The sequence below is a fragment of the Ambystoma mexicanum genome, chromosome 7q (assembly GCF_040938575.1).
Source record: "Ambystoma mexicanum isolate Mex_15411 chromosome 7q, UKY_AmexF1_1, whole genome shotgun sequence".
NCBI lineage: Eukaryota > Metazoa > Chordata > Amphibia > Caudata > Ambystomatidae > Ambystoma > Ambystoma mexicanum.
The window spans coordinates 286131189-286145685 of NC_090941.1; positions in this window are offsets into that span (position 1 = coordinate 286131189).

Genomic DNA, 14497 nt, shown 5'->3' on the forward strand with positions numbered 1-14497 from the left:
TACAGAAGGGAAAGACCATATGCAAATCAGGCTTGGCCCCACCCCAAAAGGGGCAGTCCAGCCCGAACTGCTAGGCCACATCCCCTCTGCACGAGACCACAAGCATCCCCAAACATGTTTCGCCCTTGTTGGGGCTCATCAGTGAGGAAAAAATGTGGCTTTAAAAGAAAACTGGACAGTGCATGCGTCCAAAAATTCTTTTAATTTGTAGGGATTGCTGTCAAATCGACCTTCAGGCAGAGGGCCTGGGCGTATTTCCGAACTTTGAGGTGAGCGGATCATTTGCCGTAAAATGGCATTTTCCTGTTAAAGAGGATAGTGATAAATCATTTATCCCACATTCACTACAGACAGCCTACTATATGTCTCAAAGGTTACCTGATCTACTGGGATTCAGTGTTGAAGTGATCGGCAGCCAGATGATAGAGCAGGAGGTAAGCAGCGGGAGAGAGCTGAGTATTAGAATAGAGCAGAAGATGATTAATCACAGAGTAGCATAGGATAAGGGTTCGTGGATGTGTGTCTGGGCGAGACCTACCCTGCAGAGTGAAAATACTCGGCGTGGATAGTTCGGTGTACAACAACTCACTTTCCTGGATGCACGGACTGATGTGGGTGTTGTGAAATCGTGATGGAACAGTTCCAGCTTTGAGTGTTGAATTTTGGCAGTATCAACGTGGAGAAAGTCTTGGGAAGACGGTAGATGAAGCGAGTGAAGATTTAGGGGTGGAGCTAATTGACCAGGAAGTATCTGTGAGACTAGAACTGCAAGTGGAACATTAGCCGCCATCTTGGGAGTGGAAACAGATAGAGAAGCAATCCACCGCCATCTATGCCACAGGGACCATCAAAATGATCCCTCATAACAAAGCAGGCATTTCTCATTGAACGACAGGCTGTGCCAGGCAAGATCTGTGAAATAACAAAGAACTTCACTTCAGCCATACGCAAAAATACTTTACTTTTGCAACAAAATATCACAGCTAAACTCTTCACAAAAAGCCCTCTCTCTCCTAGCTCATGTCAGTTTCAAAGGACCTTTTATTTGGACAGATGCCTGTGCATTAGAAACATGACTGGGGCTTTCGAAAAGGTTCCCAAATTGGATAAGAGGAAGGCCGCATTGTAAAGTGACAGCCAGGGAAAATTAACCACGTTTAAAATGGGGCTTTTTACAAACAAGAACATATCTGTTTAAAAGTGAAATGTTGAATGAAGGCCCTGTACTTGCATAGAAATGTGATGGGGGTTTGTTTTAAAACATATATAGGATATTTAATTCCAACAGTCTTGCTTTCTGGTTAAACAAATATATAAATAAATAAATACATTTGCTGTGAAGCCAGCAAGGAACAGGTTTGACAGGTTCTGGCTTCAGAGGGCCCTGCCTTTCCTGACTACAGGATTTACCTCCCCCCAAGTGGACCAGCACCTGGGGCATATGAATAGGCAAGGGTGAAGCATCTTGCACCCTCATCAGACATTGCGGCAGTGCTCCAGCCTTGGACAAAGGATTTCTGGGACACATAGGTGTAACTTTCTGGTAGCACCTCGCCTCCACTCAAACTGGAGAGCTTCAAAGGCAACTCCATGGCAACACTGGACTCTGGCTGGCTAGAGTCTGACATTTGGCTGTGGGTTGGGAAAACCCCTTATTTGGAAGACAAAGCCGGCCCATTTGTGACAAAAGACTGTTCTTATTGAATACACTTTAAGACTTTTATGTCTGCAACTGGACAACACAGTAATGCGAAGGTTTAACAGTTTAAATGTAATTGTTGTGCCATCAAAACAAGACATTGTGCCTTCCCCTAGCATGTAGGGGACACAAAAGGCAGGAAAATGGAATTAAAGGGAAAAGTATACTTGGTGCACCTTTGAAATTTAATGCAAACATGATCTATGATATTATGTACACATATATAGAAATGTAGAATTTCAGGTGAAATATTTCCCACCAAAAATTGGGAAAGATTATTAGAACGACTAAGGAACATAGTATAAAGTGGGGAACTGAAATGCCATGTTCTGGGTGAAATATGGAATCTGCTTATGTGATTTTCAAAAGTGCCACAACTGTCAAAATTTGCAATTTATGTCATACTCTGATTTTGGCAAAAATAACTATGGGAGGGCCATGGGCATTTTAAGCATATACCATACAACTGATGTCATGTCCCTGAAGTGCAACCGGCTGACAGGAAGGCGATGACTGCCACCGCTGACCAATCAAGTTGTTAGAAGCATGCCAAGCGAAAGATCTGCCCCCATAGTAAATCCTGTGATGTCATCCACCTTATATAAGGTAGAGTCTCAGAGAGATAAAGGACTGACTGGCTGACTGACTGACTATCTTGATGGACAATCCTGATTTCCTGCTTCAACATCTCCAGAGATCTAGGCATTACTACTCACCCTGCAGATTCCAGATTCCGCTGCCATGAAAGGGATAGCTGATCCAAACCGTCCTATCCAGGAAGAACCACCCTTCAGAATTAAAACTCACAACCATCCCACTAATTCAGGGAGAAAGGGCAAAGGTGGCTGAATCCTCATTTGGATTATCCAGTGCTACCTGCTCGCCCTGCTATCTGCTTTATCCAGCTGATGCACCTCGCTATCTATTGAGACCAGACCCCGGTTACCAACTGTCCCCTTCTAGAAGAGCCCGCCACTGTACCATGACCAGATCCTTGTCCCGCTGTCCAGACACCCAGTTGGCTGCCACAAATTCCAAATTCAAGTGCTGATTGTAAGTATCAACCAATCCCACAGCAAAACATAGCATATCCCATTCTGATATTTTGCCTTTGTTCCACCCTATCATTAATCCTGAAAATACCCTGGTAAATTTTTAAAATAGTAAGAATCCTCTGTGCATCCTGCTTGTGATCTCCATGTGTTAGCACCATTTGTTCCAATACTTTGAGTCCATTGCATAAATCCTTACTCACATTTTGAATAACTCAATTAATTCCCATATAGGGCCGAACACAGCGTGAACAGGTTAACTTTGCAAATTAACCTTCGAGCAGGCCGTGTCTTTTTTTAACAATCTAGTCACTAAAATATAGTTTAAGTGAAACTTGTCATTTCCTTGTCCACTGCTTTCGCTTTTAAAACCGAATTTCCTTTCCTGTTAAGAATCTCATCCAGTCATTCATTTAGAGTCACCCTTTCACTTTCATATTATTCCTGTGATGAGCATTTGTCTCTCAGCATAAAAAAAACATTTAAATTTTGTCTGTTTCACCTGTTTTTGAAGCTTTTTTGACATTTAAACTTATGAAAATTAGCAAATGTAATTTCTCCATGTGTGATTGTGCTGCACTGTGTGTTCCTTCCAAAGTAGATTTTTTTGAACCGTATGCCTTTGCTAGTACATTGTTTTGTAGTTTACAAGTGTTCTGACCTCTAGTATTTCAGTGCTGGACTGACCCTGGGCAGGACAAAGACTGATATGCAGGGACCCCCCTTTTTATTGCATAAATTAACTTTGGGTCTCACCCTAAGTTACAAGGGTGATCCAGATGTTGGCCCCTTGCTCACTGTTCTTAGTGAGGCACAGCTTCACCTCACTGATGATCCCCAATAAGGCTGAAACACGTGTATGGGGTTGCTGTTGGTACTCTTGTTCAGAGGAGAATTGCCTAGTATTGTAGTGCTGGACTGCCCCTGGGCAGGACAAAGACTGATATGCAGGGAAATTTCTTCACTGTGAAAGGGACAGTGAGCTAAAGACTTGGTAGAGTCTCTCCCAGGGGTTATTCACCCAAGAACAGGTCATTGGGCTGTGTCCGTGCTGGTAGAGAGATTCCCAGACCTCCCTTTGTTAACCATAGGGGTAGTAATACTTTGTGTGGTTAGAAAGCCGTGTTACACTGTAGAAAGCACCTTTCCAAAACAAAAACCATAAGTATCAGGCCTGTGTGTAAAATTAAAGTGAAATCAACCCCAAACTAGACAAAAGCAACAGAATATAGGTTACCATTATATAATTAAATTAATAAAGAAACAACACTCTCCATAATGACCACAGTAGAGAGAAACATGGCTAGGCAGCACCTTCTGGACAAGTTATTTGTCACAGTGGAATGGGAACAGCAAGAAGAGTAGGTCTGGCTAGGAGAAATGATGCAACAGGTCACCGCCATGAACATGGATGTGTGGTAAGACAGTGGCCTATTACATCAAGCCTTGAATGAGTTCTATATGACTTCGAAAGTTAAAGAGGAGCAGATTAAAATGGTCAGAATCACAGCCTACATATATCTCCATATGGGAGTTATGGAGGCAAAACATGAAGAAAACACAACCCTTGCGCAAAACCAGTCTGAGCTCTTAACACAAATACAGACTGAACTAAAACTAATAGAAGAGGAATTGAAAAAGAGCCAAGATACTGACTTAGAAATGGAAAACTACATCAAACAGCTAAAAGGGGGCTTGGCTCTACAACAACAAAATAGTTCAGCCAAGAGGCCCAATTAGATGCATTAAAAGAGGAGTGTCAGGAAAAGGTTGATTCCCTGAAAGAGAGTCAACTAAATTAAAAACAAGTGACCTATAATAGTGCCTGCTCAGAGCAGATAATTACTTTACAAAATCAAATCACAGAGTTGGAAGGGGAGAATAATACATTAATCAGTAAAGAACTACACCGCCAGACAGAATTTAACCAGGCCGACAGACATTATATACTATCAAACAACAGCGGGATTGACCGGTTAGAACAAAGGGGCTCCTGTATCAGGAAAAAGATGCCCTATGTCAGGAAGTGTGCAGATTAAAGACAGACCTGGAGAGAAGGGAGTCAGACCTTCAGGGACTGACTGGCATAAAAGAAGAATGTGAACAATTAATGGGACATAGCAGACAAATGGAACTCAAGTTAGAGCAGGCTGTAGAGGCTCAAAATGTGTAGAAAAAGGAGGTTCACCTCCTGCAACAGAAATTGTCTCAGTGTTCCCAGTCCATACAGGCAGCGCAAAAATACAATGAGACCCTCTGTGAGGAGAACAATGGACTACACAAGCAGGTGGCAGCTCAAGAGCGAGTCATAGAGGCCACTCAAGCCCTGATAGCAGAGCAAAAGGCTCAGACCTTTGCCTACTATCAGGAGGTAGGGGCTGAGAAGGAGAAACTAGGGAGGTTGGAGGAAGAGTATGCTAGGCTAAATCCAAACATGAGGGACCCCGAACAAGTAGAGAGGGACAGGGCTACCCCTGATCACAGTCTGATGCCCTCTGTACTAAGTGCCTCAAACCCATTTAACACTTTGTATGCGCAAGGCACTGTTGACTTCATGTCTACAAGTTCACATGAGCCAGAAACCATGAGGCAGTCAGAATTAAATAGGCCTAGCATGATGGAGCTGACAGGTCAGCTCCCCTCAGAAATTGATGGACAGGCGGCCCTGTCTATATACAAAAATATTATGGGTAATGTCTCTGACCAGGAAGCCTCCTATGAGGAGAAAGTAAGGGAATTAGACCTGCAGAAGGGACCATTTGGTTCGATTTTCAGAAAAACAGCATGAAATGAGGACCTAAAAGAACATTCTAAAAACCTCCACCCAATCAAGACAGTGGGGGAGATCTTCCCCTAATCCTGGAAGCAGAGAGGATTCAGAAGACTACTCTCCTGTGCGCCACAGGGGAGAAGAAACTAGGCCCCACCATTCTGTGAGCCCCTCACAAGCTCAAAGAATCAGGGAGCGCCTAGAAGATCATGAGGGGACCTCAAACAGTAGCGGCTCTGAGCCTGAAGTGGACTCAGGTGACGCGGCAAAAGAAGGCAAATAAAGAGAAGAAAGCGCTGGTGAAAGACACCATTAGACAGATTAAGGCTATTAGGAATTTTATAACACTGTACCACAAAAATGCAAAATACTCTGTCTGGGAGCATCTGGAACTATATGAACAGATGATGGACACTTTTCACATCAAAGAAAGCCAGAAATGCATAGACTATGCCAAATGGATGTTCTCTCTGGAGGTCTCCAGCTTCTTTGCTGGACTGGAAGACCAAAACCATTCACGATGGTCCACCTACAAGGCGGCCATCTTGAAGCACTTTTCCGCCCACAGAAACCCAAAGGAGGCTCACAAAGTGGCCTACAATTTGCAATGCGGAGAAGATAAGGCCCCAAGAGAATTTGTGCAGGAGCTAAACGCACCTTTGCACAAACTACCAGGAGGGAGCGCACACATAGTAGAGAGTTTGTTACCACCTATTTTCATGTGCACCCAACATACATAATGACACAGCTGGTGAGGGATTTTCATGACAAAAGGACCCTAGACTGGGTAATAGAGCAGGCTACCTGGATCTATGAGGTACAAAAACCTGCAGAAAATAAAAACCAGACAAAAAACCCCAAACCAACCAACACCCCTGCTGCTGCTGAGGTGGCAGAGGTGAAGGTTGCAAAAGCACAATCAGGGAGAGCTGGATTGTAGTTTGCAATTCAACCTGAAATGCTAATTAAAACATGGTTTTCACACACAAAAACACTTTCTATTATTTTCATACCATTTAATGTGTGGCCTCAGTGGCTATTTCTTCTGGGGTACGGGCTTCCGTCCTTGGGTGTGGGGTGGTGGTGTCTTCTGTCCATCCGGGGGTAGGGGTGGTAGGGATCCTGTCCCTGGTTCTGTGGTGAATTGGCTATTGGCCATGTGCTGCTTGATGCTTTTTCTGGAATAGCCATAGTTTAAAAGGACCTTTTAAACTCTGGATCTTCCAAAAAACCAGCTGGGATACCATTAAGAAAGTAAGCTTCATCTATGGAGGAAGGATCCTCCTAAACTCTGCTGCTCCGTGGACTCCAACACTCAAACTAGAATCGAGTGGTTATGATCTAGAAACCAGACCATCAAAAATAACGCTGGACACTAAAACCCAGAATTATCAAAATAACCAACTAGGAGCCCACAGCAACAGAAAAGGTTTTATCAATTCCGGGTGAATGATACCCCTTCGCACACATATATATGTATGTGACTGAACATTCTTTTTAAAATCAGCAAGTGATCTACGACTTGGGGACCACACACTTCCTAAAAGAATGACGGTCTCGCGACCCATGGGAAATATTTCCTCTTAGAAATGCGGCCCCAATATTTTTCAAGACACTGGGCCTCATTACGACCCTGGCGGTAAGGGGTTTACGCCAGCGTTAGCTGCGCCGACCCCTTACCGCCAACTACGAGTTCCCAAAGCGCCATGGTCACTTTTCCGCCCGCTTTTTGCGGGCGTAAAAATCCATGGCGCTATGGGACCTTGGTGTTAATTACGCCACCGTAATGTACGGTGGCGTAATTAACGCCTTCCCCACTCCCATTGAGCCCTATGGGGCCGAAATGGGAATGGGGAAGGGTAAATGGGTCAATGGGGACTTACCGCCCCGCCAACCTCGGAATGGGGCGGTAAGTCCACCATCCGCCATGGCGTAAACGGACTTTACGCCATGGCCGAAAAGTCCGTCGATGGCGGGAAAAATCCGCCAGGGTCGTAATGAGGGCCACTGACTTGTTACAACTATCACCAAGCAAGCAGCATGTGGCCCAATTGCAAACATCTCCTGCCTAGCAGGTGTATGCTCAAAATTTCTATAGGTGACAAAAGCATAGAACATAATTGTTGTGTCGTGCGAGATGTCCCTGCTGCATTCTATTTAGGCAGTGACATTCTCAATCGGTTTGCAATTAATTTGGCAGCACTGGTCCCAACAAAGGGGGAATCCCATGGGCTATGATAATTCTGAAAGAGCATTTTGATCCGCTCAATTGCTGCTGTATGTGGTTGAAGTTCAAATTGGAGAGGGGGTCACCATCCGAGGATGGACCTGACAATTCCCACTGGACTTAAAAATTAAGAGGACAGAGACTGCAAAATCCTGACGCATATGTACATCTCAATGCCCATCTCTGACAGAGGGTTTGGGTTAAAACCAACACCATTAGTCAATGTAGAACACAACACCATTCCAATATTGATGGATAACAGCGACCCTAGGTGTATCACTCTGGGTGCAGGCACCATTATTGGAATGGCGGTTGATGACCAACATTTTCCATGGATCTAGGAAATGAACTGATAGGACCAATCCCCAATGACTGCTATGACAATAACAATGTCGATGACATACCACCAGACAGGATCTTCACCCAGCAAGGTGGGAATTTCCTGGTGTACTCTTCCTGCCCTTACGGGGAGGAAGAGGTGACTTGTGACATCAGGCAGGATGAGGTGATATTTCAGGTCCACAATGACTGCCTCACCTACCTGAAACCCTCTGTCCAGGTCAACACTTTAACCAGAAACACAGCTGGAGGAGGCCACTGAGATAGCGAAACCCAAAGTCTTTCCAGGCTTCAGGCAAATGGTTGAAGAGCGGGTCAACCTCGCTGATGCCTGTGAGACTGAGGAGCAAAAGCAAAAGTTGAAACAGGTGTTCTTAGATTTCCAAGATATCTTTGCTGTGGACTCGTACGACTGTGGTCGTACCAAGATACATACTACCACAATTCCCACGGACCCTGGAATGACTCCTGTGTTTGTGAAGCAATATCGCATCTTTGGAGTCCCTGATGGAAATAATTAAAAATCTAGAGTCCCGTGGGATAATTCGTCCAGTCCACAGCACCTTTAATAATCTGGTGCTGGGGATTTAAAAGCCAAATGGCCAATGGAGACTTTGCGCAGACCTGCCAGAGCTGGACAAATGGGTACACATGTCCCGATGGCCTCTTCCCTACATTGACCAGGGGCTGGCCCAGATCCAGGGCTCAAAGGTGTACACCGCCATTGACCTGACCAATGGATACTGGACCGTGCCCATCAGTAGGGAGGACCAATACAAGCTGGCCTTTACCTCCGAGGGGCAGCAGTACACATGGACCGGGACTCCCTTTGGATACATAAACTCCAGCAACACATTCAACATCTTCTTACACAAGGCAATGCCCAACTTGGGTGAAAGGGGTAACCTGGCCTATGTGGATGATGTCCTGATAAAAACCTCAACTGTGGAGGAACACATAGCAGAAATCTGCTATGTTCTGACCCAGTTGATGGTTGCCGGAGCAAAACTGTCCTTCCGGAAGGCATAGTAGTGCAGGACCTTTGTCAACTTTTTGGGACATGAAATAACTCCTGAGGGTCTCTGTCCCCAGGAGAAGAAAGTGAAGGCACTATTAAAACTAAAAGACCCCACAACTCTGTGTGAGCTAAGAAGCCTCCTTGGACTGCCTTATTACAGTAGGAAGTTCATTGAGGATCCATCTGTTGAAGGGGGGTCAAGTGGGAGTGCGGTACAGAACAAGCCAAGGCAGTAAAATAACTCAAAAAAAGTCTCTCACACGCGCCTTGTCTTGCTTACCCTGTCAAAAACAAGGAGTTCTTCTTGGAGACAGGGTTCTCGAATACATGCTTGACAGCAGTATTATACCAAAAGCATGACAAGGTCAATAAAGTCATCTCCGATGCAAGCAAGACTTTATCCTCTGTGGAGAAAAAATTCAATGATTGTGAGAAGGCACTCCTAGCAACGGTGTGGGCATTGAACAATTACCACCCGTTCATGCAGGGGGACCACATCATAATGGAGACTCCACACCAGCCTTTGCAATACCTCCAAAGCAATGTCAATGCAAGGCTTTCCTGTGGAGGTCAGATATGGCCAAAACAAGAAGAGTCCCCCCACACAAGGTCTGGCTGACTTGCATGATTGTGCCAGAGAAAACTGTCTCGAGGATGAAAGTCTCAAAACCCAAGACAACATGGAGGCGTACCTGAATTCCCGGCACAAAGTCTATGAAGAAAACAAGTGTGAGGGGATGCCCACAGTTTATGTGGACGGGTGCTCCTACCATGTTGATAACAACAGGGAAAAGGAACTGGTGGCGGTGTTGGGAATGCCTGGCTGAATGATGCCCCGGAGCCCTGCGCTGGTTACAAAATCGTTCCCTGTAGTAGTCAGGTGGCAGAGTTGATGGCAGTTCATCAGGCATCCTCATTGCCATCCAGCACCAACTACACAAACTGGTCATAATCGCCGATTCAGATATGTCGGGAACGGGTTTGTGGAGCACGTGGTCAATTGGAAAACCAGAGGCATGCTGTGTGCTAATAACAAACCACTTAAACATGGCAAGCTAATACAAAATATTGATGATCTGGTGACCTCTAATGGGATGACCATCTATTGGAAAAAGATTAAGGGTCATTCCAAAATAGAGGGGCTAGACAAAACTGGAAATAACCTAGCTGATCAGCTGGCCAAAACCGGAGCCATCCAACGGCATCTCCTGGAGATCGAGTCCCTGTTGGGGGAAATCCAGGTCACTGCTGTCACTAGGTCCCAGACAAATGCTCACAATGATCTCTCAACTGCATAGTTGAGCAAGGAGACCCCAGATGCTGATTTAATCACGGCACAGAAAGGGGATCCGATTATTGGGAAATTCTATCAACACATTGAGGACTCTGAGAGCTTTCCCCTGACGGAAACCCATTACATTGGGAAAGAGGACCTCAGGGCGTTGATGAAGTGTCCCAAAATGTTCCGAATGTAAGGCGGTTTGTTGGTAAGGAGGGCCATCTCTGGATGTGACCGGTGGGTGCTACCTACCTCATTCTGAAGCCTGAAGCCTGATGCTAAATCAAACCCATGACGCGGCCACAGCTGGTCATCGGGGGTTTCATACTACTCTAGAAATCCATCGGAGGTTGCATACTGGCCACACGTGGGGCAGGACCTCGACCAATAATTGAAGGGGCGTCTTGTGTGTGCACAATTTCAACCAAGTTCACTCACACACTGAGCTCCCCTCCAGAAGAGTGGGATGACACTGCCTTTGTCAGATTTAAAAGTACATTTCATCGTGCCTGTGATTAGCTCCTCTAGGGGAACACGTACATGTTAACCGTAACGTGCTTGTTTACCAAATGGTTGGAATGTCTCCTGGCCCCAAATTGCAAGGCAGAAACAGCATCTTCCCTGATGATCAACCACATCTTCTTGTGTGTTTGCCTACCCCAAAGGATTGAGTCAGACCGAGGAAGTCACTTCACGAGGGAAGTGATGACAAAGATGTGGGAGGTGCTTGGGGTAAAAAGGAAACTTCACATTGCATACTGCCAGTCCTCTAGTGGGGGAGTTGAGAGGTACAATAAAACCATTGTGAGCATTCTAAAAAGGTTTGTGGCAGATTCTAGGCAAGGGGGCCATCCAATTACCACTTGTCCTGATGGCCATCATATCTACACCATCTTCTGTGACCAAAATGTATCCATTTGAGCTAATGACTGGACGAAGGATGGTGCTACCTCAGCTTCTACTCTATAGAACACAAGAGCAGACACTGATCAACGCCTCCACAACACATGAATATGTTGAGAATCTAAGAAAACACCTTCAGCATGCTTTTGCGTATGCTCAGCGGAATCTGGAAAGATCAGCAGAGGGGGTGAAGACTCAATATGACTTAAAAACAACCAAAAAGGAATACCAAGTAGGAGATAGGATCTACTTGTACAATTTTCAAAGGAACCAGACTAAGGAGAGAAAATGTCTCCCCTCCTGGCAGGGTCCTTTTGAAATTGTAGATACAATATCATGTGTCGCCTACAGAATCCGCATCCCGAAAGGAGAGCTGGCAGAAGAGAAATGGGTCCACATTAATCAGTTAAAGAGTTGTCACGCCAGGCATACTTTGCAGCTGATAGAGGAGCACAAGGAAAGTCAAATAGAGGAGACACCTGGACAAGGAGAACAAGAAAAAGAGGAAGCAGAGGGGAACATAGGTATATCTATCTAACAGGGAGTACTTTTCTTCATTACCATTGCAAAAAGATATCACAAAAACCCATGGGGTAAAAAGTTCAATAGCTATCTTTGCCTGGTTACGGAATTATTTGCTGATATGTTAAAGTACTGTAATGAATGTAAGGTATGTTTGTCCCACTGATGTCAACCTTCTGGGAAGACAGTCAGTGGGAACATTTTGTAACCTGTCTTTATTTATCCACTAGTTAGTACCAATTCCGTTCCTTCGCAGACTAAGGAGGACTTCCCCGGGACCCAGAAAAGGGAAGGAAGGAAAGGGGGTGTCGCTCCACACTCTAACAAAAGACAAAGGGAGGATCATGGCGTACCACTCCCGGATGAAAGAAAGACTCCACCCGATGAACCCCACTTTTCCCTACTTTCCCTCAACAAGAAGTCTCAGGAAAGTTAGGGGAGGATTTGTGGGGTACATTTATCTGCCCAGCAGAACTCCCCTACATCACCAAACTACATCTCAGCAGTCCCCAGCAGAATGGCTGAGCTGGCTCTGTTGAGCACTATCGGCTTGTATTAAAATTGCACTTTGCAATCACCAAAATAATGGCTGCGATGTCTAACCAGCCACACATGGGGCAAGATGAAACACAAAACACCCCAAGAATTTCTGCCAGTTTTTTCTTCATTTGCACCAAAGAAAAGAATCCAAAAAAGCAGCGCTGCTATGCTGCCAACTGAGAACATTTAACTGAAAAAGAAAATATTCTGTCTTTTAAAATGACTGCGCCCTGATGCTCTCTTTCATCCTTTCAACAGTACACAGTACTGATCCAGTGAGACCCAGCTATGTCCATCCAGATTCTGGTTGTGCTCCAGCAAAAAGGGGGCATTTCTCATTGAATGACAGGCTGTCCCAGGCAAGTATGTGAAATAACAAAGAACTTCACTTCAGCCGTACGCAGAACACTTTACTTTTGCAACAAAATATCAAGCTAAATTCTTCACAAAAAGCCCTCTCTCTCCCCTAGCTCATGTCGGTTTCAAAGGACCTTTTATTTGGACAGATGCCTGGGCTTTAGAAACATGACTGGGGCTTTGGAAAGGTTCAAAAATTGGATGAGAGGAAGGCTGCATTGTAAAGTGACAGCCAAGGAAAATTAACCACGTGTAAAATGGTGCATTTTTACAAACAAGAAAATATCTTTTTAAAAGTGAAATTTTGAATTAAGCCATGTGATGGGGTTTGTTTTAAAACATATATAGGATATTTAATTCCAGCAGTCTTGCTTTCAGATTAAAAAAATATATAAATAAAAAAAATTGTTTCGCTGTGAAGCCAGCAAGAAACAGATTTGACAGGTTCTGGCTTCAGAGGGCCCTGCCTTTCCTGACTACAGGATCTAGCTCCCCCCAAGTGGACCAGCATCTGGGGCATATGAATAGGCAAGGGTGAAGCATCTTGCAGCCTCATCAGACATTGCGGCAGTGCTCCAGCCCTGGACAAAGGATTTCTGGGACACATAGGTGTGACTTTCTGGTAGCACCTCTCCTCCACTCAAACTGGAGAGCTTCAAGGGCAACTCCATGGCAGCACTGGACTCGGGCTAGCTAGAGTCTGACATTTAGCTGTGGGTTGGGAAAAGCCCTTATTTGGAAGACAAAGCCGGCCCATTTGGGGCAAAAGGGTGTTCTTATTGAATACACTTCAAGACTTTAATTTCTGCAACCGGACAACACAGTAATGCAAAGGTTTAACAGTTTAAATGTAATTTTTGTGCCATCAAATCAAGACATTGTGGCTTCCCCTAGCATGTAGGGGACACAAATGGCAGGGAAATGTAATGCAAACATGCTCTATGATAATATGTACAAATATATTTAATTGTAGAATTTAAGTTGACATTTTTCCCACCAGAAATTGGGAAATATTATTAGAACGACTAAGGAACATAGTATAAACTTGGGAATTGGAATGACATGCTCTGTGTGAAATATGGAATCAGCTTATGTGATTTTTTTCAAAAGTGACACAACTGTCAAAATGTGCAATTTATGTCATAAACTGATTTTGGCAAAAATAACTGTGGGAGGGCCATGGGCATTTTAAGCATACACCATAAAACTGATGTCATGTCCTTGAAGTCCAACCAGCTGACAGGAAGGCGGTGACTGCCACCCCTAACCAATCCAGTTGTTAGAGGCATGCCAAGCCAAAGATATGCCCCATGGTAAATCCTGTGATGTCGTCCGCCTTGTATAAGGTAGAGTCTCAGAGAGACAAAGGACTGACTGGCAGCTTGGCTGACTATCCTGACTATCCTGATTGATTCTCCTGACTTCCTGCTTCAAAATCTCAAGAGATCCAGACATTACTACTCACCCTGCAGATTCCAGATTCCACTGCCAGGAAAGGGATTGCTGATCCAAACCCTCCTATCCAGGCAGAACCATCCTTCAAAATAAAAACCCACAACCATCCCACTAATTCAGGGATAAAGGGGAAAGGTGACTGAATCCTCATTGGGATCATCCAGTGCTACCTGCTCGCCCTGCTATCTGCTTTATCCAGCTGATGCAACTCTCTATCTATTGAGACCAGACCCCGGTTACCAGCTGTCCCCTTCTAGGAGAGCCTGCCACTGTGGTGTGACGAGATCCTTGTCCCGCTGTCCAGACACCCGGTTGGCTGTCCCAAATTCCAAATTC